Raw genomic sequence first — 27,337 nt, 5'->3', positions numbered from 1 at the left:
CCATTGGCATTTACGGAACCTTTTATAAACTGCATGTGACCTATTCCGCGATACGAAATGCACCGCCATATCATTTGGCTGGTAGGGAATTGCACTGTAGACACCATACAGTGTGGATGGTATCTTTCACCACGTCTACGGTGAATCGTTTGTCTCCCATCAGAGCCATGCAGGTTGAATTTCTTCTAATCCGAGAAAATAAGACTTCCACTGCTGGGGGGGGGGGGGGTCCATTTGACATGCTCCTTACACCAAATTAATCGGGCTTTTTTCATTTTTTGTGTGAGGAGGGGCTTCTTCTTAGGACGACGGGCTACAAGTCCATTTTTGAAGAGACATCTTCTGACTTACTGCACTTGCTACCACTCCTGTATGTCCTTCCCATTCTCTTTTCTGCTCAGAATTAGAAGAAGCTTTACGGTTTTTAAGGCATAAGCTCTTCAAAACGCGGTCCTGTTTTGGTGTAGAGACTCGTTTGCGTCCGGTTCCTTTTTCCTATCAGCAGAACCAGTATCCTTGAGTTTGGAAAGAAATCTACTCATAGTCGACTGATTACAAGACACTCTAAAAAAAACTAATATTTTTAGGCCACCCGAATAATTAAATTAATCTGCCGTGCTATGTGTCATATGTCTGTTAATTGCGTGTGTTTTATGGTCGATTTGTCTGTTTTTCTGGACGAAAAACCCCAGATTCTTGGAGAAAAACCTTGCTATCTACGCCTGAGACCGACTAACTCAGCCACGGACTGAAAAAAAGCCCATTAAAGTACGAAACCCGCGTCATCGGCGGGTTTCGAACCCGGGCCTTTTCCACCCGATGTGGAGGGGACGGTGACGATACCACTGTGCTACACACGCAGACCACAAGACAATCTATAAGCAATATGACGGGAAGAACATCCTTCCTCACGTAAAGCAACAATAGCACCCTTTCTTCATAGCGTCAACTGCACGTAATTCACCATCCTGGCACAATCAAGGAATGACTGCAACTCTTGCAGAGCGTGCTTATATAGCTGGAAGTAACAGCTAATGCAATATTACGTCATCACCTACGCGTGTCAATCTTATCTGATGCAATCCGTAAGAAATATTGCCATTTACTTACGTTATTCGGACGACAATTACAATTTTAAGGGGTGATGCACTTTCTTTGAACATCAATATAGGCATTGCTGGAATATACCGCACTAGACTACATGTAGAGGGAAGTAGGGTTCTGCTCTCTACGTGTCGTTTGTCCTAGGTTTGGTGACACTTAAAGAACCCCGAGCAATCGCCTGACTGATTAGACAGAATGTTTGAATTAACTCCGTTCTTTAAGATTTCCAAATGACATGACTGATTTGGTAAGGTAGCTTATTTAAATACATTCGTATTTTCTCTATTTGATGGGTTGTCTGTGTAGTTACAGAATGAAAATGAATGAAAATGAAGTAAAACTTCAACCTGAGGTATTCCATGTGGGAAGACTCGCACTAGAATATGTGTGTAATTATTCATATAAAAAGATATTTGAATCAACAACTGATATTTCTTGTTTGTTAAAGTACTGCTTAAATGTTAGGACTAATGGTAGATTTGAAAAAAACTTTAAGTTGTTTCAGAACTCATATCCAATGGAAATAGGCCTGTAGTTCTAAGGAAAGTTCGGATCCTTAACTTTGGCAATTGGCTTTACAAAGTAGGTATGCTAAATCCTAGATTTTTCTCCTATTTTAAACAGCGTTTAAAATAGGAGAAAAATGCATATTTTAAGAATAAAAATGTGAAATTTGTGGGGACCTAAAATTCATTTCATGAGAAGCTTATTAACTGCATCAGTACTGTTTATCAAGCTCAATTCTTCCAAGGAGTCTTAGATCAATAACTAAATCTGTGGTGCCTCCGTAGCCAGGTGGGAAGGAGCAGCAGTGCGTAGCACACGCTTCTTGATTAGACTGGGGTTCGAGCCCGTAGCCACCGAATGCGGAAAGGCCAGGGAATGACCACCGCATATCCCGGAGCAATATGGCTTTAGTTGCTAATGCTCCTAAAAAAAAAAAAAAAAAAACCCAACCCCCAACATAACTAAATCTTTTTTATTTCCTTTTATTTATGAAAACGGATAATATATTATCCGTTTGGTTGGAGCTTATTCAAGTTGTAGACCCGTCGGGACACTTTCTTGGCGAAACGTAGCAACTACTTATTGTTGAAAGATCTTGTCTTGCATTGAGAGTTTTCTCTCTTTCTCCTTTTGGGAACCCCAGCAGCTTCAAGACCAGTATAGTCAAAGTAAATTACAGATAAATTACAAACGAGGAGCAGTAATAAATTACAGCTTGCTGGCCGAAAAATCTAGGGCTATGGACTTCGGATGGGGAATCAGTATCTGGTATTGAGCTCAGATAATCATGAAACAATCCAATAGTGAATGGCCAAAATTAAAATGGATTACAGGCTTTCTAAGTGCCACTTGCGTGGTACGAAAAAAGTATATATAACTATTAATTTCCGTTGTGGATACAGCATAAGGACGAGGTTTACCGGGGGAGTGGGAGTCTTTTTGGTTGTGGAAATCTTGGAAGAGGCACACTGAAATTTACTGCGATGAAAGTGTAAATGTGTTATAGTAAATTAGTAGTAATTCATTTTCGAAGTTGCATTTTAATTTGATAATTATGTTTCGGACATAAGCAGATAGTGCAAATTTGAAATTTGACCATATGCTTTACGATGACCAGAAAAATATTTTCAAATTTCAGGGAGCTGCTTCTCTGTAGGTACATTGATTTAGCGCATGTTTATAGTTATAACCCAATGTCATCTTCGGCTCTTGTTGTTGTTGTTGTTTATTTGGTTTTTAGGAGCATTAGCAACTAAGGCCATATTGCTCCGGGATATGCGGTGGTCATTCCCTGACCTTTCCGCATCCTCCGTATTTGGTGGTGACGGGCTCGAACCCCGGTCTAATCAAGAAGCGTGTGCTACGCACTGCTGCTCCTTCCCACCTGGCTACGGAGGCGCCTTCGGCTCTTAGTCCTTTTCATTTCAATGTTGTATTTTAAAAAGTAATTCTTTTTATACTCCGGTACGACCACATAAGTTAAAATAGGATGACCAAGTGGTGTTTTGGAATTTTTCGTAGCGGTTTTCAATGTTTTGTTCTTGTGTTCCGATTTTTTTTTTGTTTCGGGACGTATAAATGTCCCAGTTTTATAAAATTTTAAATGTAATGGTTTATCCAAAGAATTTATCAACTCAATTCTCGCGAATTTATTTTCAATCGACTTCAATATACGACTTTATAAAGCCATTCGCATTTCTTTAATTAATCCAATACAGAATATACCTCATATATTCTGTTTTTAGCATTTGATGTTTGTATTAATTGGATACTATGATGGTGATTGGTTGTTATTTGCTCTCCTTCATAGTGGGGGGGGGGCTGAGTTTTATCCTCAACAGTTTTTTTCTTCTTCATTCTGCTCTAAACCTTTTCACTATGTACAGTCTAATCCAGTGAATGCTGCAATACATTTAAGATGAACAATACGTCTTTGCTACGTTATATTTTCTTGTTCCAGCGGAACGGATCGAGTTGTTTTTAGTTTTTGCCTGTCTTCTCTGTTCGGTTTACTTTTTTTAGTAGGGCGAAAAGCCTGAGATTGCAAAACAAAAAACCGCATAACCCTCGCGCAGACCAACTAACTCGGTCACGGTGTGAAAGAAGTCCACCAAAATATCTTTCATCCCGACAGGAAGTATTTCTCATGGGAGTTAAATCCAGGCCTTTTTTGCGCACGGTTTAAGAGAGCAATAACACCCATCCAGTACGCAACCCATGAGTCGCTAGTGGATAGTGTTATTTTGAAACATACAGTTCTCTAGTACTGTGAATGGAAATACTTCCTGGTCTTATGAGAAGAACTGGGACACCATTGCAATCATTAATGTAATTAAAACTGTTCTTTAATTAATCAGAGTTTTGCTTGCTGATGATGAAGGATTAAGCAACTAGTTGCAAAAAAAAAAAAAAGAAAAGAAAAAGAGATTAATTGCTAATAAATGTTGTACTTTTGCACCCAACGTAACGATGTTTGAAAGCGAAGTCGGCTGAATCTAGAAAGTCCGTTTAAAGAGATTATAGTACTAATTATACAAACTATTTATGGTCTCCACTGATAAATTTGATAGTTATTTAAAATGAAATTTATTTGAATGTGACGATGAATACGAAAACATTGTGAGTGTAATATTTCGGCGTGATAACAGTAGACTTCATGAGAAAACCCGAGAGCAATTAGTTACGCAAGCAAAGAACTTGTGGTAAATAAGTAATAATGCCTTTCCTTGAACACTTCCAAACAGTTTGTTAAAAATGTAGCGGCCTAGATGCAACCTCGTGAGGAGGAAGGCCAGCAATGTGTTGTTTGCGACTTCCACTGAGCAGGCTATGCTGAAATGAAATGAATAGGGCGAAAATGCAAATGCTGCGTCACTCTCGGTAATTAGGTTGTTATTGGAACTACTTTTTAAGCCCAGGATAAAATAATCAGATGCAAACGTGGTGTTTCAGAATAAGCTGTAGAACAGCAAAGGCCATGCGATGTCAAGTATGCCGTATCCATTAATTGCATGTATTTTACAGTCTGTTGGTCGGATGAAGAATCTTAATGTCCTGAAAAAAAAAGCTCTCATTTGAACAACTTGGCTGCTGTGTCAAAGAAGTCCATAGGAGTTTCCCCTCTTTCGGCAGAAATCGAACTCGCGCCTTTCCCACACAGCGTTGAGCAGTAGTGAATGTAGCCACTATCGATTACAGTCAAATGATAAATTTCCTTCTTATGCGAAATGAAAAACCTTCGTTTTCATGGATTAAAAATCATCCAATATTCACTCGAGACTTATTGTATGTTAAAAACTCCTAAAATTTCCTCGATTGGATTGGACCGGGATTTTCCCAGGTGGTGTGAAAGAACTAGTTGCGAGAGCACATAACAGGAAAATAATGCCAATGTGAGTAAGGGGAACTCTAAGTTCATGAAGATATCTGCAATGTATGGGGGGCAAATAATAGCTATAATTCCTTTCCTTAAAAATCTGTCGCGTAATCTACGATATTAAGATTGAGGAACTGTTCTGGCCAATTCAAACGTGTTACAGCCTTATTCTCCGAGTGTTGATCGACCTGCTGAGTCCTCTGAGTGTGGTATTATCGTCCTCTAAAATGAATTTCAGACCAATAGCAACTACAAAAGGGTGAATATTGAATTCGTAAATTTCTTCATGATCCTTATGACTCATAAAAATTACCTCACAATATGACATGGATGTCACTGGGACCTAACAAACTGTTTCTTATAAATTTTTCAGTCCGAAGAGAACTTTAAAAGAGAGAATTGTATTTGGAATATAGAGTTCTTTTTGACGTTTTCTCGCCACTGCTTGAAGAATTTTACTCAGTCCAGAAGAGCCCCTCCTTTGGAATTCTGTTTTAGAGGAGGGCCATTGGCAACGGATCCCAAGGCATATCGCCCTATATCCCTTCTAGGAAATCTTGCAAAGCTTTATGAGAGATTATTATCGCTTGGATGCAGAAGGTTTTGGCTACAAGTAATATGGTTTCTAATTCACAATTCGGCTTTAAGAAAGGCTCCTCCACTGAAGATGCCATCAGGAATTTGGTGAATCTGTGTAAAACTACAGACAAGAAATACATGATGGTTGTTTTTATCGACTTTGAGGGCGCTTTCGATACACTCTGGTGGGAGAGCGCCCATCAGGTCACTTCGAGAGGCAGAATGTGATGATTTACTATATCAGGTTATTAGATTTTATTTTTCAAATAGGCAGATAAAAGTCATCCCACAACATTTGGTATTTTCAAAATTCATTTCCAGAGGATGCCCACAAGGCTCAGTCCTTGGGCCTCTCCTCTGGAATTCTGTTTTAGACCAATGGTTACTAAAAGAAAGTCAAATTTGCAATAAAATAGCATATGCCGACGATTTAGTGCTATGCATACCAGGCAGGTCAATACTTTTGCTAGAAACACATGGGAAAGAAATCCTCAATGATTTGCTGGAATCGTGTAGAATAAATTTCTGAGACGAAAACTAAAATGACGATCTTCAGTAATAAACTGGATTATAACAGACCTCCTAAACTTCATATCAACAATGTCCAAATTCCTTATGTTTCTAAAAATAAATATCTTGGTCTCTTAATTGATGATAAATTTTCTTTTATCCCCCACTTAAAGAACGTAGCTGAAAAGATTAAGAAGTTTACTGCCAATGTGATTAGGCTCTCAAGAGCTGAATGGGATATAAAGCACAAAACGTTTGCATTATATTATAAGGCTATATTTTTGCCAATTGTAGTATCCAGAATGGCAAATCTATAGACTGCCATTCTGTATTATCCAGAATGGCAGTCTATCCAGAATGGTTTACTGAAAGAGGGAGCATACTCCACAGCTTCTAATATTCTAGATTGACATCAGAGAAATCGTCATTTGGACTCGATTTTACCCCGCTCTTTCTTCCCTCTGTAAATTAAAGTTAAATATCATTTAACGTTAATTTAAATGTAATCGTATTTCGAGAAAACAGCACGTCATCAGTGCTATTCAGAGAACAAGCTTTTGAACCAAAATGATGAAGTGAATCAATTTTAGAAAAAAAAGTTTCAGGATTTCTTATTGAAGGTAAAGAAATAGATATTTTGCAGATAAATTCTGTTAATTTCAGTGTGAGAACCCACCAGATTCTATTACTATAGGAGAAGAAAAAATTGATGTACTAAGTGGTCCTTCGTCCCAAAACTGACAAGGAAGCATAAAAAATAAATTATTCTAAGTTATTCTTGACATGTTCATAATTCTTAGCTATGGTGAGTGGTAGAGAATATTTAATCAGGTGAAAAAATGAATGAATTCAGATCTATTTCTGGTTTAAATGATTTGAGATCTCTTGACAGCAGTCTGAACAGCAATGCCATTGTTATAAATAAAACTTTTATTCAACATTTCTGGAGAGTTTCAAAGTCTGCAAGGGTATTTTTATTGAAGTAGTATAATAATCAGTTGATGTCTAAATGACAATCCAGATAGAGATGTTGGGTGAGCCAATGTTTTAAGGCACGCAGTATTGTTTCACATCGTAGAGCTGTATTTTAACATAAAATGTTTATTTTGTCAGTTAAAATTTAATTTCTAGTGCAGTATGGAATTTAAGAATCCTTTTTCCGAAAAATCTTCTCCTGTTTTCCTTCTGCTTTTTTCGAAAATTCTTGCTTTTCTCTTTCAAAAAATCCTGTTATTTTTTGGATCTTTTGCTCAAAAAACTTCCTGTTTTTGTTCTACCTCCTATACCTTATCTTCATCTTTTCTAAAGTCAAAAGTTAGCAGCTGTGATATTCGTGCTATCTGTATTTCAGGATTTTTTTACAAGCTCTTTGGTTTTGCTTTTATATAGATGCAAAACAACCTTTCCGCGAATAAACTTGATTCGTTTTCTTGAAAATGAAAAATTTACTCTCCAAAAAAAAAAAAAAAAAAAGGTCGTGGTCAATAAGATTGCAATACACTTGCAACCGTATTGACATTAAGGTGCTCTAAGAATTACTGCCATTCCTAAGAGAAACGCGCACTCGTGGGTAGCACAGTTGGTAGAATCGCCGTCCTCCCCACATGGGGTTGGGAAAAGACCTGAGTTCCATTCCCGTCGATGACGTGAGGAATTTTTATGGGCCTTTTATCACAATGTGGTTTTTCGTCCAGTAAACAGAAAATTGAGCACAGAACACACACCATTTACAGACAATATACAAAGTACACGGAGCAATATGGCCACAGTCGCTGATGCTTCTAAAATCCTACTACAACAACAACAAGAGAAGCGCGAATTAATTACTTTTCAGTTGTGAGTTTAAATATAAATCTTATTGGTGGGGATTCTTTTGTTTATACCTTTGGTTACGATCAAGTGCAATGTGATATGATGCAATGATGGATATGGATTTATCAGACCTGCAAAATTAGCAAACAATAAATGTATAATAAATGGAATTTAACAGAATTATCTTTAAATCTAAATCAGTGGTGTTCAAAATACTATCCGCAGGCTAGGGTCATTCCGTGTTTTCTGGCCGTTGCAAGTCAGATTAAACATTCTAGAGGCAAAGTTTGGAACTACAAGTATAGCTTCCCGGCATCAGTCAGTTTCAGGCTATTCAGATATAATCATGCACCTCCAACACTTTTATATACACGTGACACAGCTGCAAGTGCTAGAGAATTTCTAGAATTTTAAATAGTAAAAGTTATTCTTTTATTGATATAATTAAATATATTTTTTAAAAAAATTCTTATAAGCTGCGGTTAAGTAGTATAATAACTGCGGTGAAGTTATTATACTACTTCAATAAAAATCTTTTATTTTTATTGAAGTAGTATAATAATCAGTTGATGTCTAAATGACAATCCAGATAGAGATGTTGGGTGAGCCAATGTTTTACGACATTAAACCAATCTTTTCCTTACCCTTCCCGTGAAACCTTAGGAATACCTCTTGTGGTCATTCGATATAAAAGATTGATCGCCACTGTAAGATTAAAATAACATTTTAGGTTTTCAGAGACTGAGTCAGAGTATCCCAAGTTTTCGTTTTTTCTGGTGCATTTTTTTAGACTTTCAGGTGTTGTATTTCTCAACTAGCAAACATTCTGTGACTGTGGTTGCTGGGTTGAACATAGGTTCCAGGAAAACATTTCCAGACCTTGACTATCGTCTGTCATGATAGGAGGCGTGACAGTACAACCCAGGTAAGATACAACCGTTTATCTTTTGATACAATTGCTAAACACTAACTTCAGATGTCTTCAGGCGTCTTAGTATGATATAATTTCAGGTCATGTTAAATGCAATAATTATGCATTTAGAGTCTTGAGAGTAATCACGCCTGTAGGCAGCATTCCCTAAAGATAGAATTCCTCATATCCCAATTTGTTTGTTTCGCCAGGGTCCTGTAAACATAACTCATATTCATATATCCAGGTCTTCTTTAGTCAAGATAAGGGCCTGATAAAAACGTATTTATATTCTGAAAACTGCAAAGACCTGTGTCTAGTAGTAATTGTTCCTCAGGATGACCTTGACCACTTATTGTATTTAGTTCGTCTGCATCAAGAAGTGCATCGACGTATGTTCCATGAATGCCGTTTTCCCACAATATTGCTCTTTTTTTTGTGAGTAGTACGATATCATCAAACTAACAGTTCGGTAAAGTGAGTTAGGACTGGAAGTGCTTTATTGAAGCACTTCAGTAAAGTGCACAAAATGATCTGAAATGGGATGTTAATTTATTGATTTGAGTACTGGATGTTTGAATGATTTTTAGTAAAGCCATTTACGCTGTAGTACTTTGTAATACGTATTTTATAAATATCCATTTCTCAATATTTTTCTTAGATATATTTTTCTTTTCATGTTTTATTTATTGTGCCTCCAGGGCAATAAGCCCATATGCACTAAAAACAATTACAAAATTTAAAATTTCCATAAAGCATTAAATAGTATTCACAATATTAATTTCACTTAATCATTTGTCAATCTATTTAAAAATTAGTTTGCGCGATCTCAGCATACTGTATATAAAACAAAAATAAGTCCATCAGTACAAGAAGTGCTACCAATTTCCCTTCTGAACCTCATTCATGTACACTATTCTCTACTTGGTCCAGTAACCGGAATCTTCTCTTAAAAACGTTTTGCACATAACAACAAAAAAGCTTAAAATTATAACGATTTACAAATAAAATTGGTAAATTATCTCTATCTAGGAGACCCCTCTCTCAAGCTTACTTCGCAAATCAACATATGAACAGTGAAGCACGACATGAATGCCAGTCTCCATCTCCTCGCAAAAACAAAAACCCAGAAGGGACCAGTCTGAATTGATTTAGCTTAGACATTAGGCCGTGCCCCGTCAGTAGGAAACAGGCATACAAACTGAACTGCAACCAGGGTCTAATCCTATAATCCACAGTAGAGACGGAGGGCAGGAATAAAAACGTTTCTCTACCTTTCTCAGAGCCGTTCCAACGATTTTGCCATATATTTACAAGCTCATCATAGATTCTTCTCCGCTCCGCTGCAATCCGTTGCCTCACTAGCCCATTCCTACCTTCTGGGCAGAACCGAACACCTAACATCTCCGCAGGGATATCGCGCCTGAGGCAATACATAAGTCTAGCACGAATGACCAATAGGTCGGCAAGCAATTTTCCAAACAAAACCTGAAGAGCATCCGTAGATACGGTGCGATAAGCACGGGTAATACCCAGAAGAGCGAATCTCTGGGCTGAAAGAAGATGCTTCTTTATTATTGAATTTTCAGCCTTCATAAACCAAGCTCCGGAGGCACAAGTGATTATGGGGACAAAAACACTTTCATATAATAAACTTAAAGGCCGGCCCTTAGTTCTCCATTTCACGCCAGTAACCCTCCGAAGTTTGGCATACAGTAATTTAATTTTCCGTTTCAAATATTTGACATGTTATGTGAAAAACAAACGCTCTTCCAGGAACAAACCCAAATACCTGACATAGGAGATGGCACAAGTGTCACCCATATCGCACTCCAAAAACTCATCCAAAACCATATTCCGTGTATAAGGCCCAAAGATACCCTGGGGATCCTGCGCTCCACAAGACAAAAACCCTCTTCCCAACGAGACCGAACCATCACCCTGCGGTCAGAAAAGAAAAGTAATCCCTAAAGATGTTAAAGAGATTTTCGGGACAGAGGGGCAGTTCTAGCCCTGCGTAGGATACTACCCCACCACAGAGCATCGAACGCACCCCTGAAGCCCACGAAAAAACCAAGCACATATCGCCGCGACTCTTCCTGAACAGTTGTAATTAATTTTCTAATTGCATACACAGTAGAATTACCATTTTTAAATCCATATTGTTTTGAGGATGACAAGCCCAAGGATTCATATCTTGTCTTAAATCTTAGGATGATCAGTCTCTCATATACTGTACCCAAAATTGGCAAAACAGCAATAGGGCGATATGATGTCAGGTCATTCAATGGTCTCTCTGGACTCTTAAGGATTACTTTCAATGGTGGAATTGTTCAGATTTGAAATCTGCATATTTCAAAGCATGTTCAACAAAAAAAAGCTATTTACCACCTTTATGTGAACTAGTTTGGCCTCAAGCATTGCAGGAGGTCAACGAACAAAAGGGATTTAGTGATGCTACCAAAGGTCGAATTACAAAAGTAATAAACTAATTCGAGGGAACGGCGTGAAAGGTGGAGTTTCGAAAAAAAATTTCAATTTCACTTCCTCATATCTTGAAGAATACAGATGCGAAATTTCAATACTCTACAGCTGCTAATGCAATTTTCAGAGGACTCTGAACAGAGTAAACGTAAATTATGGATAGCCTGTATATCTCGTATGAGTCATGAGCCCATAGAATTCACTATTTTAGTAACCATGACTACAGCATCTCCCTTTCCCGTTCATACCAGTGAAACTTTATCTGTCACCTCCTGCCAAATGAACAGGTATTTCCCCATTTGCTCAACGGCTAAGACGCATAACGCACGTGATAGCTGGAGCCACATCTCATTTCCGCTTCCGAGAACAGTTCACCGGTCTTCTGTTATATCTGTGTGGAAGAAGGCTCCATAAGATGACGACAGCCGATTACCTTTGACGCACACGTCGCTTACACATTTCCCCTACGTCACTGTTGATGGTGATAACTTAGCGGTTAAAGACAACAGGTAGGTGATATTCATTCCGTGAGACAGGTGCGTGTCTTACTTAGAAGATTACGTTTAATTAATTCATTGGTGTTAGCGTTGCATTTCCTAGTTAAAAGGGAGTCCGGAATACTAATCAGAAATTGATAACTGCAGCACAAATACTGTACCAACATAAACAGACAAGTGTAGATCAATGTTCGCGACAGAGTGACAGTTCCACTGTTCAGATAAAATTGTTTAATTTATATCTAGTCATTAGTATTCTATGGCATACATTTTCTTTTTAATAGATCTCTGCACACAAGCAACTTTGGTATAGTTAAAATATGACTGTAGTATCAACTCTGAATAAGCGTTTTGTCAAGGCACAGAACCTTTAAAATCCTTAAAATTTATGTTAAACAAGATGGAAATGCACATTGTAATTTAATATATATAGCCTTTTTCGAGAGATGCTTTCTTTTATTTTTTTCAGGTTTAGAAAATAACCGCATTTACGTTCAAATATTTGTAATAAGTACACTCGTTGTAGAATTAATGAAGCGTGCGTAATTTGTATCCATGACCGTGCAGCATTCTTCCAACCTAATTATGATCCCATACAAGTATATTTGTTGGCTTTTTCCAAACTGTGGCCTTAAAGTTGCATGTTTTTTTTTTTTTTTTTGTACGGAACTTTAGGTTTTTAGAAAACCTACCCTTGAATGCGCTTCACGTTGTTCTTTGTTTCGCTCTGAACCCCTTTTTTATTTTTCTGGGCCATTTTCACGAATTCAGAGGTCACATTAAAATGTTTGTTTCTTGCAGTATCCTTTTTAGGATTGCCCTCGTTGTGAAGTTGTCCCAATGAGTTATTTTAGAGTTATGGTTTTTACTGTCGAGCTGAACCGAAACCACGCTGAACTGTGATTCCAGTTCAGCACATATTCCTGGCAGACTGGAATATGTGCTGAATGAATGGGTTGTGTGCTGGTGTCCAGAAACGAAATATTCTCGTTTTAAAAGTCGTTGTATTTTGCTCATTTTTGTTATAAATCATGAATTATTATTTACTAACGTCCCTGAAATGTCACGCGCTGCATACTAACTGCATTTTTAAATAATTAACTACCTCGCTTTTTTAATGACTTAAACTGCGCTGTGAGTAGCCTTTTTCAGCTAGCTATTAAGCTGCGCAATAAATCGCGAATATTGGTGGTTTTATTCATTCAGCCATCAAGAAATTAAATACAGATCGAATCTCAATTTTCGCGCAGAGTCGATCCGCCATCTTGAATGCTATGTCCATAAGGATTACATCAGCGGACGGAGCAGCATACGCTTTGTGTTGTCAGAAAAGTTTAAGCAGACAGTTGCAGTGAAGTTGTCTACCCCTCTAGCTCCGGCTATACAGAGTATAAACGGATTTTTTTTTCATTTATTTATAGCCATTTTAATGTACCTTGTGATAATTATCCCCCCCCCCCTCCCGACTGATACATACTTAATCATCGGGGTTTTAATTCTCCCAAGTTTGTTAACATCAGCTGTTCAATTTGTTTTCGTATAAAAGAGCTTAAACTCCACAGGAGTAAAACTAGGGAATTAAACATCTTAAATAATGTAGAGATGATTTCTAAGTTTGTTTTTTTGAAAGATTGTGTTATTATTTGCTCCACATGTGAGAATTACCATTATTAGAAAAAATAACAATTAGTTATTGAATTTCATTAACTATTTGATATATTGAGATTTTAAAGTGTATATGAATGATTACTCCTTTTATGACTTTTTTACTCTTGTTAAAAAAAAAAAAAAAAAAAAAACTCCATTGCATTTGTTTACATTTATTCTGAGGTGTCCAGACATTGCAATAACCGTTTTAAATGTGGTACTGTCATTTACGCCTACCCTATGAAACTTATGTACATCAACAACAATGCGAAGGCTCTAAAAATCTTTCGAAGTCTACATTAATCAAGGATTCTACCATTACCTTTTTATTAATTATGCAAAAAATAATAGGATTAACCTGGATCTGTGAAATCATTTTAACATTTCTATTACACTGGTCGTGTCCGTATTAGAGTTGGTTTGTCAATTTTGGGACTTCGCCCAATAACTCATTCTAACTTAATAGAAAGTGGGCAACATAAGGCTCTCAAGAATCTAGTGACTGGTTGGAAAGAATGGCTTTCAGCGCTGAACTTTCCACTTCTGCTGAAATTGTTGTCATCTCATGTTATTATCACAAAGAAGATTTTCAGTTGGTCTACAAAACAATCCCTCACTCTCAATGAAAACACACTTGTCTTTTCGCTTGTTGAAATAAATGTTACTCGTACAAACATGCGCATTGTACCTTTAATACACTATCCAGAACCAGATATAGACGATCCAGTTCGATATTGTATATGCTCAGTAGTCTCAGTTCACCACACTAGTGCAGAATTCACCCATTTATAGAATCTACAACTGCTCATATAAGATTCGCAACTTTACGTTATACGTGTTCAATTATTAGCTCCTCTCAGAATGCTGCTGTTTTCTCAATTAAAAAAAAAAAATGTATATATAAAATAGTCTTCATATGAGAAGATGCTGTTTATTTTTAATGTAGTAACATTACCTATTTTTGATGGTTATTACAAGCAACGGAGTTGGAGAGGACAAAGTGAGCTTCGTCCTTAACTCACTTTAACAATGTATTGTCTCTTAAATAACTCCCAAGATGAGCGATGCCAAATGATATACAAAATCCAATTTAAGAAAACAAGAGCTTATGAAAGTGTCAGTTCTATTTTTAACAGTGTATTTCTAAAATAGGTATGAAACTTCATATATTTAGGACAAACCGCCTTGCATAACGTTCTTAATTTCCCTGCGCGTTCCGCAAATGTTCCAAGAGCCACTTTCAGGTAAGTAGGAGAACTTTTTCTGAACTTCTACGAAACGGACGGAATCGGAGGTTAAGGACGTAAGCACTTGGGAAGGAAAGGACGAAAGAAAAAAAGAGAAGCAGTATCTCTAGTCACGATTAATGAGTTTGCTTCTCCTCTGTGTTCCTCCATAGCGGAAAAGCCCGACGCGTCTAGCACCTAGTTCATAAGGCCTTTTTGTGTCTTCCGCCTCATAAGACACGCGCATGGCACTTAGCCAGGGGTTACATAATTCTCGTGGAAGCGAGGGGAGAAAAAAGATGGCATTTGTTAATGAATCGATGGTGCCTGAGTAATGGAGGGTGTGCGAAACCACGTGAATTTTCTTCGTCCAATCAAAATAAAGCTGACGTTTTTTCTTTTTTTCCTGTCTAAGACAAATATACGTACACCCTACAACCGGTAGAAACGATGTTAGAGTAACCGCGTCTGTCACATGGCGATGTTCTTACGGATGAGCTGCGGTACACTCGGTAATTGATTACAGTGTAGTGTGTAGTTTGGTACATTGACTAAGTGGAGCTTAAACCATTTGCCTGCTTCGGTAAGTTATATTTTCTTGTTGCATCTCTGATGTACTTGTCTTTATCCTGTGTAGAAAGACATAAATTTAACATTTTTATTCAGTTAGGACCTAATCAATATTCGTTGGTTGCGTACACAGGCAAATGAATATCCGATCATCAGCAATGCAAACTTGCTGATCGTGGAAATTATTTCGCAGTTCAGAGTTGACAGAAAAATCGCCTATAAAAGGAATTCTGCGTTTAGCGTACTGCCTGTAATGGTGTCCCAACAGAGCGATTTTCAGTAAGACTCCTTTAGCCAATCCCTGTGACTAAGTGTACGCTAGCCGACTATAAAATACTGCGCCTTTGGTACGATTTGAAACCATACCAAAATAAATCCTTGGATTGATGTTTGAAAATACGATTAACTGTTAAGTGTAAGTTACCTTTTCCAATTTGACATTATTACTAATTTAGTAACGTTTTTAGAATTTTAAAGATGTCTGAGCGAATAGTGATATTCTGAAAGTTGAATTACCAGGATTTCAACTGAAAGTGAATTACCAGGTGGAACATTATCTTCTTATTGTATTTGATTTTAATATAAAAGGAATATGATCTATTCAGTTTACATGTGCCGAAGCTATGTATTTTTCAACAAAAAAATAATGAAAGGACTGGAATTACGTATTTTTCTTCCTTTTAGGTTTTAAAGATCAAATTATGTACACCTACCATTTATCAAAAAATTTTTATTATATTTTATTAAAATAAAATAAAAAAGTAAACTTATGTTACGCCTGACTTAGCCCATTATTCAGTGCCGGTGTGCAGTACGACATGTATGAATTGACCGCAGTTCGAGCTTACGCGACTGCTAAATACAATAAGGAATGTATTCATTGTCAAAACGATTAGTTGTAAACTCCTCAGTCTTATGTGGCTGTGCCGGAGTATAAATAGAGCATTTTTTTAAAATATTTATAATTAACTTCAAAATTCGAAACTTTTTTTTAATTAAAAATTGTCTCTTAATGAAAGTGCATGCTGCGTGAGATAACTCAACAAGCTGTTGGTTTAGTAATGTGATGAGACGTGAACGTCCGCAAAGCCTGTAGTCCTTTATTTTTCAGAAGAACAAGAAAAATTATACAATTAGTGATTACCATGTTTGCTCATTAATTATAAAATTAGCTGGTATAGATGACAAACAAATACAGTGAAAATGCTTTAACATGATGGAATAACACTGCTTTCTAGACGACAGAAGGTGGTCTTGTTTTCTCGTGGAAGTTATGATCGGCTCACTTATCAACGATAGCGACAAATAACATTAAAATTCTTTAACTTCATTAACGTGCGAAATGTCCATATATCTCTCATAACCTTTTAAGAAGCGTTTAAATGTAGATTATTAATTTCTCATCTGTTCAGCAACTACTTAGAGTTGCTGTAATATCTACAGCTTTTCACCAATTAAATTTAACGAAAATTTATGATATCGTTAAAATAACATTGAACGTTTTCATTTATACTACTGGCTACTGGTTTCCGGAATCCAGCCTGTGGAAACTCCCGAAACCCCCGGGTTTCTACTAGTTGATCTCAGGACTTCTAAAAATGTTCCTTCATGTGTTTTTTTTGTTTGTTTTTAATATTTATTTTTTTTTATTTACTTTGTACATATATATGTATTACTGTTCTCTAAGATCTCCGGGTTCTGTGGCCATAAAAATGGCTGAAAAGTACTGCTGTAATGGTTCCAGAAGTAAACATGTGATTGTACATCACAGTGGAGAGTTTTCCAATGCAGCTGACTCTTTCCATCAGTTAAAACGATAAATAAAACATTGGGTCTAATACCCCATAAATTTTAAAGTTTATGCGATAGTTAGGCCTACAGATAATTTCAAATTTCTGTTTATAATCTAATACGGCCTCCCAGCCCCTCTCTGGGGCTGGGAAGCCGTATTAGATTATAAACTTGCATCTTAATTATAGCTGCCACCTATAAACCATAACTAATGCGCACAAGCGCATTAGTAACCACATACGTTACTCCATGACTATGGCCAGCCTTTCAAGGAGGCTATTAAAAGGAAAACCAAAGAATTAATTTTTATGCTGTCTATTTTAAATGTGGTAGTACTTATTCATTGCTATAGAGAACCAACCCTAACGTTGGACATTTTTCTTTTTAATTATATTCGTGTTTCGTAACCTTTTTTCTTGATTCGAAGTAGGGATTCGTTTGAGGTGTTCAGCCGATGAGTAAATATCCGGGAGGCTCCTATCTATCAACAGCTGCCGACTTCGTGTTTTTCTTATCGAGTCTTTAATAAACCTCAGAATTATACTTAATTATGTTTCTCCGGAGAGACGTCTACGAATAATATGTTCATAATTGTTGACTCGCCATTCAACCGGAAACACCAACAAAGTTTTTAAACACTTCCTTTCATAATGTTGTAGACCTAATCGTACAACACTCGATGCTGATTGCTATCCACGAAATTTTTCTTAGGTTAATCGTCTCCTCTCGCTATTCAGTGAGTTCTTAATCGAGATATTATGCCACCCAAAGAAATGCCAGTGTTAATCCGCGTAGGCAGGTTTAAGTTCACGAGTTCGTTGATCTCCTCCCTTGAATGCGGAGTATACATGGATAAATATCCATCACAGGCTATCTCGAGGTTGTCGATCCTGCCGGGTTGGTACTCTGAGTTATATGTTACGTAATGAAGGTGCTGCCTTAAACAGGTCCCGGCCAAATTGCAGTGTTTGATGGCTTTTAATGTTTAATAAAACCGAACTCACAATGATATCAAGTGAGTTCTGGAACCAGTATACGAAATAAAATACTATGCATCGTTATTAAAAGAACATCACAATATATACCATATAAGAGAAGCAACTGACGTTTCAAGAGCGTTTTGTATCTTCTTCCTCAGATCTTTTCCATTGTTATTAAAATATTATTAGGAAATAACTTTACATGGTTATTTAGAGAGAACAATTCCATATTAAAATATTGTTTCTCCTATGTGGTGTTTATGTGCTGTTCTTTTGCTCTATGCTCTACGTGATATCATTTTGAATTCCCAGCTACTCCCAGGGTGTAAATTTGCCATTATTCATAATATTTATGGCTTTCACCGTTAACACATATGGCACAAATAGCACTAAAGGAAACTGTTTGCATCATCTATTTTGGTCAGTGCAAACTTTGAAATTATGTAGTCAAGCCTTTTCTTCTCCTCAGTTTTTACTCGTTTGTTTTAATTTCTTAAAAGACAGGTGGAAGCAATGACAAAATACTACTGAATGATAGAACATGTTCAAGAATGCTGTTTCAAATAAAACGGGTAGTCAATTAAGTGAAGCCGTAATTAATGTAATTATATTTAAAAGCGCCGATTAACTAGTAGCTAAACGCGGATTTCTATTACAGAATCGTTAGGTCGCTATATGTGCCAGTTAGCAATGAAAATCAGGGCTGCGCGGTTTTATATTACTAGGGAGTGAACACGACTTCATCAAGTTGTTCGTTCTTTTGCAATATAATATGTGCATTAATTCTAGGAATGGTTAATGAAACTAAAGGTCTAGCGTACAACCGGAAGGCCTTAGTGCATTACAAGTACTATGACCGCATGTTTACAACATGTCTGTAACGCACCGAGCGATTTATTATTAAATAACGCGTTCTTCAAAGGTCAGCTGTAAATTCACAAATAGTCCGACGTGAGATACCCGACACCCACAGAATAATTACAGTTCCTGTCTTCCCCATTTCTCCCCTTGACATTTAGTTGCTCTTCGTTCTTCGAACCCTTAAATTATACTCAATAAAGGTGTGACCTGTTTGCCAACTTCAAAACCGGACTTTTTTTTATTTTTCGAAACATGGGGGTCTAACGCACTTTGACCTTGTACCCTTTGTAGATGTCCTAACCAGCGGTTTCTTCTGTCGTCGATCTTTCTGTCATACTGGACCAAGGTTGGGTAAGCTGTGATAAGTTCATGGACATGCAAGGTCCCGCCAGTTTTATATAAAATTAAACGAAATCCATCATCTTTTGCAGTAAACGATGTAGACTGTCAGGTGGCCTTCGTGACTTGAAACTTTACGAACCGAATGATCAGGTGCCAACCTTGGTACACACACACATACAAGTATATACAGGGTGTCTCAAAAATATTGGTACAAATTAGGTAGGTAACATCTAAAGGTATGTGAATCACATAGGAACCCATAACCGGAAACGTCACGGGAAACTAGTAGCAGAGGCACAAGAAGCAGAAATGACACAAGACAATAATTAGTGGCAAACATTTATTTGACATAATATTAACAATGGAGTACGAGATGGATGCATTTCATGATGTTACAACAGATGCTCGAAGGTTCCACCATGAGACGCGATGCATGCGTGACACCGACGTGGCATGGATTGGTGGACACGGTCGAACACACCTGGAGTTTCTTTGACAGTAGCAGCAGCGCAGACGAGTCTCGCCACAAGATCCATTTCCGTCTCCACAGGCGATTCATACACGATAGATTTGAGGCCCCCCCCCACAGAAAGAAATCAGGGCTCGATAAATCAGGTGAGCGTGGGGGCCAGGCAACGGGTCCACCACAGCCAGTCCATCGACGCCCGAAACGCCTGTTTAAATGGTCACGAACACACCTTCCATAATGGGCAGGCGCCCCGTCATGTTGAAACCAAATGTTGCGTCTCACATTTGCTGAAACATCGTCAAGTAACCCTGGTAGAACTTGTTCAAAAAAGATCCGATATTTAGCGCAGTTCATGCGGGATGGTAACAGGTATGGGCCAAATAAGCAGTTACCGACCATACTTGCCCACACATTTATTGCGAAGCGATATTGTGCCGCATGGGGGACGCACACCGTGTGGGCCCTCTGCTAATCCATACACTAGGTGCATGTCTGCCAGCTCACAGTTCGTATATCGATGCATGCTCTTCGTGCGGCGACTACTGCTTGAATGAGTAAACCAGAAATTTTCCCTCTCGCGAACTGATGAACAACGCCGTGTACCGACTTACGGTGACGTTTCCGATTATGGGTTCCTATGCGATTCACATTCCTTTAGATGTTACCTACCTGCCCTAAACGTTTGTACCAATATTTTTGCGACACCCTGTATATTAATAGCACATATCAGTATATATATTACGTTCTGGTTTAACATTAAGCGAGTATATATACGTTTCCTTTGAGAATACGGAAGTACTAAAAAAATGTTTATGAAACGTCTTCCGGTTCAGATCTATGTCTCTCTGCCCCTAGACTAAATGGTTGAGGAACCCCCTCCATTCCATTTCACGTGTGTCTAGAACAGTGCTAAAAAAAACTTGAGGCTTTTTGCCCTAGGAAATTCACGTCAAAATCCAAACTAAAGGAACTAATAAATCTATCTTTCTTTTTGATCGGCTGGGTCATTCATAACAAGCCGCTCAAAAAACAGGTTTGAAATGAGGGTGATAGGTTAAGGAAACAAACACCTGTTTTAAAGTAAAAACATTCTTGGAAATAATGTTATATGAGTATTCTTCCCACAGGGCTGGCTTAAAATCAGGTATGCTGTGATAAGTAATCCCTGTACACTCATAATCTCAGGCTCATATGATTACATCTACAGTTTAATAGATCTAATATCTGCATTGTTAAAAGCTTTAGGTCCAATAATATAATGTCGCAATGGTCAACGCGGGAGACGCAGTAGTACACGCGTGTGATTTGTGGTTCGAGTTCTTGTGACCGCTGAATACTGTTAATGGTAATATTAATTGTGAAAATGATTCGTAGTAAACTTCTCTGAGCTATGTGGTCGTACCAGAGTATAAGCAGAACATTTATGTGATCATAGGTCTTGAACATTTGTAACTGTATTATTATAATAAAATAGTTTTGTAAAGTTATTCGATAAAAATTATTAAGATTGATTTAATATGAGTTGTGATTTTTTTCGACTCATCTGAGATCTTTTGAGGCCTAAACCGTTTTCATAGGCCTTGGGTACGTTGCCTGTTTTTTAACCCACTGGATAATGATGCCCTTCTTTCATTAGAGAACACCTATAAACACGTTAGTCTCTTGTTCAGAACTTGTAATCTTTTGCTATTCACAAAATAAATTTTCATCCTGAACTCGAACCATTGGATTACAGTGGAAGATATATTAAGCCGGTGCGGTTCCACAAGGGGAGGGGAGGAACTGCAAAACCCCTATTGAATAAAATGTTATACAATATGTTTACGTCATCCTAATCATTTATAAAACTTCCTCTTGATGTAATTGTCTGGTATTTCTTTAGCGAGTATATCCTCTTGTGCAGAACGAAGATACTGCTGCTCTGTGAAGGTATTCTAAATTTTATTTTATCTGATACAAATGTCGATGAAAGTACAGAGTCAGTATGATGCTGCGAAACGTTGTAATGAAACTGCGATTCTGTTATGTTTTCCAAGAACTAATCTAACACATAATTAGATAGCGAATCACAAACAGACCACCTTCTAGCCAGTTTCGATAACATATAGCTTTTCATAGTCGAACCTTCTACTTAAATTACGCTTCAGTCATGTCTCCCCAATGATTTTCTCTTTATTTAAATCAGTAATGTTATTTGATATTTGCTGTGCATGCTTATGCGGTTCTGTTCATCAGAAGCTGCAGTTTAAAATTAAATTATCTCTCAACAGAAAGAAGTGTTTGAAATTATGTTTTGGAAATGTTAGAAAAAGACCACAAAGATGAACCCAAGGAATTGGATTCTCTATCTCTGATAATCGTAATGATCCGTCATAATTGAAATTCATTAATCCAAATTATAACTGAATAGTCAGTAAACTTAGAGAAATATTCAAAAATACTGCAATTTTTTGAAATGTGTTTTTTAACAAGTTAAAAGAATTTCCTTTGGTGTTTTGAGACTTTTTCGGTATCTCCATTTTTATATTGCGATTTGATGCATGTACTTTGACCCAACGAAATGTAGACAAAATTGATCAGTAACATTGAAAGATAATTTTTAACAATTAAGACACTCTTTTTATCTTTTATCAAACAGACTGATTTAGAAATATGTCTCTAACCTCTCAGTCCTTGGCTTTTAAAATATCGAAGTAGGTTGTGAAAGTTTAACACGTGGGTTCAGGTCAGAAAAGGGTAGCGAACCTGCTTCGACATTTCAGAGGGGCAGAAAAGGGGAAAAGAAAAATAGTTTCACATTGCATGGCTTTGGGAGGAAATACTTACTTATCAACACTATGATATGTCTCGTGACCTTTTTGCTCGAACATAAATAGGACAGGTCTGCTGTTACACTTTTGGTTGAAAACACTTTTTGCCGTCAAAGTGCTCCCAGCAGAGGCCTCATGTGTATACCGTTTTTCGAAATGGATCTCTTCACAATATCTTTGCAATCACTGAAGTTGGCTGTATAGGATACCTTCCATCTGTTATCATTTTGTTTCTTGATCTTTTTCTCTACCTTTGACCTACATTCGTACACAGCATTCTCAGAGATCTTAGAAGCTACCCCAGTTTCATCACAATCAACTCTGCCCTTGACACAAAGATGGCCAGAGCGTAAGACGGTAAGGTGTGTGTAACGAAAACTGTTCTGTTTCTTATATTTCAAGCTTAATGCGTTATCTTTCCTGCTGACAACACTGGGTAGTTATTATTTATCCCACTAAATAGTCAAGCGAGATTCCGAGTCTGATATAATTCATTGTTTCTTTAAGGTAATGGAAGAATTCCTTGGAAGAAGTAATTTGAAGAAACGAGATAGCGAGATAAGACGTTAAATGTGTGTGAAGGCTGTAGTTTAGTGATATAAAGGTTTAGCCTACGCTTAGGCATCACACGGGATCTGTTGTTTGTAGAGAACGACATGAGTTCATATTGTATGCTTCATTTGTGTTCAGGTCACGACCTATAAGGGATACATTAACCTGTTATCGCATGCTTTTCCGCAATGCAGGACATTATCACTTGAGAGGCCGAATGTCTATATGTATAAGTACGAACATAGGTGACCTTCAAGGTTTCTGAAGGTCATTTACGCTCTAGTTGTATTACAGATCTGAATTATTTTTGCAGATTGCATTGCGACGGTCCTGCTTGAGTTGTGTTGATATTCACGAGCTGGATATATCTTCTTAAGGTACGTGCTCGATCGCAATCTCGATCGAATGGGCAAATGTTTCGTCTGCTCTTCCGTCTTCTCTCAAAAACGACTTCACCTCCTCAACGAAGGTTATACGTACCTAAGTCGCACAAGTTATTTGAATATGAAGATGAAGACAATTATCCGTCGAGGCCACAGAGATGATTCAGTATACACCCATCCAAAGGTGAAGGTGGAGTGAACTGAGTCTAATACAATACTCCATTTTCTGGTCACGAATATTTCTATCTCTTAGGGTTCTAAAGGGGTGGTAAAACTCTAAAAGAATATCTAAAAAGGGGGTCGGGTTTAAAGAGTCACCTAATTTTCCTAAAAGATTCCCAGATAACTACGAAGCAAAACAGGATTCTTTGTTAGTATCATGAAGGTCGCCTGGATGGGTGTATGACACTGTTTATAATCTGTGACCCGTTTTCTGCCCTAACCTTCTGGTTATTTTTAACTTTCACGATCATCTCTCCTTTGTATAATTCTCGGGGGAGCTATTTTGCTTGTAAATATAGAGAAGAAACGATTAACTTTCCTTGGGAATTAGATTGATATCTCCAAAGAAATTATTTAGATAAATGCTGCTTTCAGGAAGTAAGTTGACACCCACACCTGGAATTTCGCTGAACAAGAAGTGGTCAGTAATACACCTTAAATTCCTTGACACAAGTTTAGAGATGTAAGAAATTATGGAAAACCAAGGTAAAACAGGTTAGTTTAGCAAGCAGGTTTCTGTGAAATCTGGCTTAAAAATAGTTTTTCTTTAATTTATGTGGGGAACATTGACAAAGACATTTGCGATTATAAAAAATAAAGAGAAGTTACTCTAATCAGAAAAATTTTCTGCTTATAGTCTATTCTAGGACGACCACATACGGCCACAGCAGTTTACTAGAAAGACTACAAGAATATTACTGTATTTCGTGGTATAATGTGAATTTCAACACACTTGTGATTGAACAAGTCAATCACAAGTCAGGTGGAGGGAACAGGATCCCCCCCTTTTTTTTTTGGAACTCCAAACACGAAAGGTATTAGAACCTAGAGTACTTAGCACCGTGTGTGGGTTAAAGGTTGAGAAGATGAAAGAAGATACTTATTGATATTAGACTTCAATTTCTGTAGATTATTTTCAGGAAATACTTGTAAAGGGAAATTGTTCCTCAAAACGGAAGTTGAATGGATTAATGAGGAAGAACAAAAGTTGGTTTTGTCAGTTTGGAATTGGACAGTAAAAGAATACTGACTGGTTGCGGTACGTGCTCGGACTCGTTTGAAAGAGAGATGGAGAATTATAGAAGGACAATTCAGAACGGTGCCTATGGAAATATCCATAGAAAAGGCATGCAGTAGGAAGAGAATGTCCATGAAACAGAGCGTGGAGAGATCTTGTAAGAGATGGGTTATTAATTAACCTAACTGCCCTCCTTTAAATGGAATCTAGAAGCCTAAAAGAGAGGTTTTAGGGGCACCGCCCCAGATGTGGGAACAATATTCTATTGTAGGGCGGATTGGAGATTATCACACAGTGAACAGGTGTTTAGAAGAAAAGTAACGCCGAGAGGAAAGAGAAAACCCAGTTTTTTAGATGCAGAGGAAGCAATATTTGTAATGTGCTTATGCCAAGAGAGAGAGATTAGAAGTCAGGGTAATTCCTAACAGAGATATCTGATCCTGTCTAGAAATTTGAGTGCCGTCGAAGATAACCATAGGAGTAGAAGAATCCTTTTTGTGAGATATAAGACAGAACTGAGCTTTAGAAGGATTGAAATAAACTAAGTTGTCTTTTCCCCACTGGAGAATTACACAGAGATCAGCATTTAAGGAATTGGTAGTGGATACTCGAAGTTGAAACTCTTTTTTTGCAGGGCAAATTTTCTCGAACTGGAAGGTGGAATTCAATATGCTGTTTTCAAAAAAAACTATATATAGGATTTCCAGTCAATGGAAGAAGGTCATTAATATATAAGAGGGCAAGAGTTGGAGAAAGAACTGAACCTTGGGGGAACACCAGCATTAGTGGAGAGGTTAGAGGTCAGAGAGCTATCTACCATGCAGTGAGCGGCCAGAAAGAACAAGAAAACTGAATACCCAATTACAAAAAACAGTTGGCAACCATATGATGGACGCTTACAAGACTATTATGCCAAACACGATCAAAAACCTCTGAAATGTCAGGAGCAACTGCTTGATTTTCACCAAATTTTCCATTGAATTTATCCATAGATGGGTAATAACCCCCCCCCCCTTGAGGTTTTCCGTTTTTTTATCAGCCCATGAAAACACACACACCGTTTTATACAGACGACATGCACATAGTGCTTCTGTTAGTGTCATGAGAACTGACCATTGCAGCAGGTTATTCCAAGAAGCCTGTAACCAACCAGCCAAACAATCACAGTGCTAAGTGTGCTGTGAGGTGCATATTTTTGTTGGCGACCTGTGGATTGGATCATGTGCAGCTCCAAACATGCATTCTATCACAGGAGCACGGCCGGCCGTACAAAAACTAACTGGCACAGGAAAATATATGTGCATATGAAACACTGTTCTGTGTTAAGATCTATTGATGGCGTTTAACACTCTAGAGTCCCTTATTTTCTCTCTTTTCATATGGCTTCTTTTGCTAGCATCATTTTGTACCGCGCAATGACAGTACGGAACTTTTCTCTACAGTCCGAAATTGTCAGATATAATTTATGAATTATTCAAATTGACATTTCATGAATTCCTTAGAAATATTTCTAAATATGCTGGCTGTTGTCGGATACATGAATTTAAGAAGCAAAATATACTACAAAGTGCGATGCGTCATCGCCGTTTTGCGTCATACGAATATTTGTTCTTATTAATATTTCTTCGTAAGCCCACTCCAGGAGACACTTCAAATATCAGTGTCTGTCCTGGCGTCTGTCCATTTTTGGATTGCAACACTTAAAGTGAAACAGAATAGTCCAAAGTCACCGCGCACGTTATTTTCAGATAGTCTATAGTTGCGTGGGAGAAAGTTAATGTGTTGGTTGATAAAGAACGGGTCTAAAGATCTAATCGGTTTCCTTTTTAATTTACGCAAATCTTTCGTTTTTAACACTCAACGTCTGAGATCGTCTGCCAGATAATGGTTATCGGCTGCAAGAATGTAAGCACTGATATCTTTAAACCCTCTAACAAATATCGTAGTTATTGTAAGCTATGAAATTCTTAACATTTTTTTTTAAACTCAACAGCTTTATTTGACTTTCATGGAAGCGATGTCAATTTGATCCTCTTTCTTCTGTTCTAAAGATCGCTGTAGATCTTTTGAACATCTTCAGAAAATTTCTTGTAACGAGATATACAAGGAAGTCACGCTCTGTAAGGTGTACTCTGTTCTCTCCACCCCTGCTGCATTATTTCCTCGAAGGACAATAGACGACTTTGCCGACTGGCAGAGAGAGAATATTGGATGCACGGAAGAGGCATAGGAGGGAAATTCTGTAATGCATGTCATTATATTGGTTGAAGACATACCAGGAAAAACACAAACTTTTTTTATCTATCTGATTTTACCATATGCTCCAATGATCAGATAGAAATAAAGAAAAAAAAAAGATGATTCACTGATACACTGTCTGATCGTACTGTGTGTGCCAGTAGTGATCCCACTACAAGCTATCTACTGATTCACTGAACGTGACCGACTTTTACAAGTCAGTTAACTAGTACTCATGTTCCATGGCACTCTGTCCTCATTTTATATTAGCACAGGTTTGGTTAGAATGGTGATTTCCAACATTGGATTTGGTTTGAATTTCGGGAGGGGCAATGGTGACTGATACGAACTGCCGAGCTTCAAAAGAAATAAGGATGATTATCCAGTGTTCGGGGTTAACTTTTGAATAAGCTGGTCTAATGTAAAATCAAACCACATATATTAAGCTA

At 37.5% G+C, this 27,337-nt stretch overlaps 1 protein-coding gene across 1 annotated transcript in view; it reads left to right on the top strand.

Annotated features, from left to right (window-relative positions):
- The first annotated feature begins 15,113 nt into the window (after window positions 1–15,113).
- The window catches only part of LOC150079354 (lysosomal cholesterol signaling protein-like), a 35,083-nt gene continuing 22,859 nt past the window's right edge, over window positions 15,114–27,337 (top strand). The window contains exon 1 of the mRNA XM_090383746.1: window positions 15,114–15,235. The gene's annotated coding sequence lies outside the window, so the exon portion shown is untranslated. The remainder of the gene's footprint in view (window positions 15,236–27,337) is intronic.

The sequence above is a fragment of the Mastigoproctus giganteus genome, chromosome 10, assembly GCF_048544385.1.
Source record: "Mastigoproctus giganteus isolate SK-2022 chromosome 10, ASM4854438v1, whole genome shotgun sequence".
In the NCBI taxonomy this organism is placed as follows: Eukaryota; Metazoa; Arthropoda; class Arachnida; order Uropygi; family Thelyphonidae; genus Mastigoproctus; species Mastigoproctus giganteus.
The sequence above is the reverse complement of the archived record's forward strand: the minus strand, read 5'-3'. Positions and strand labels throughout refer to the sequence as shown.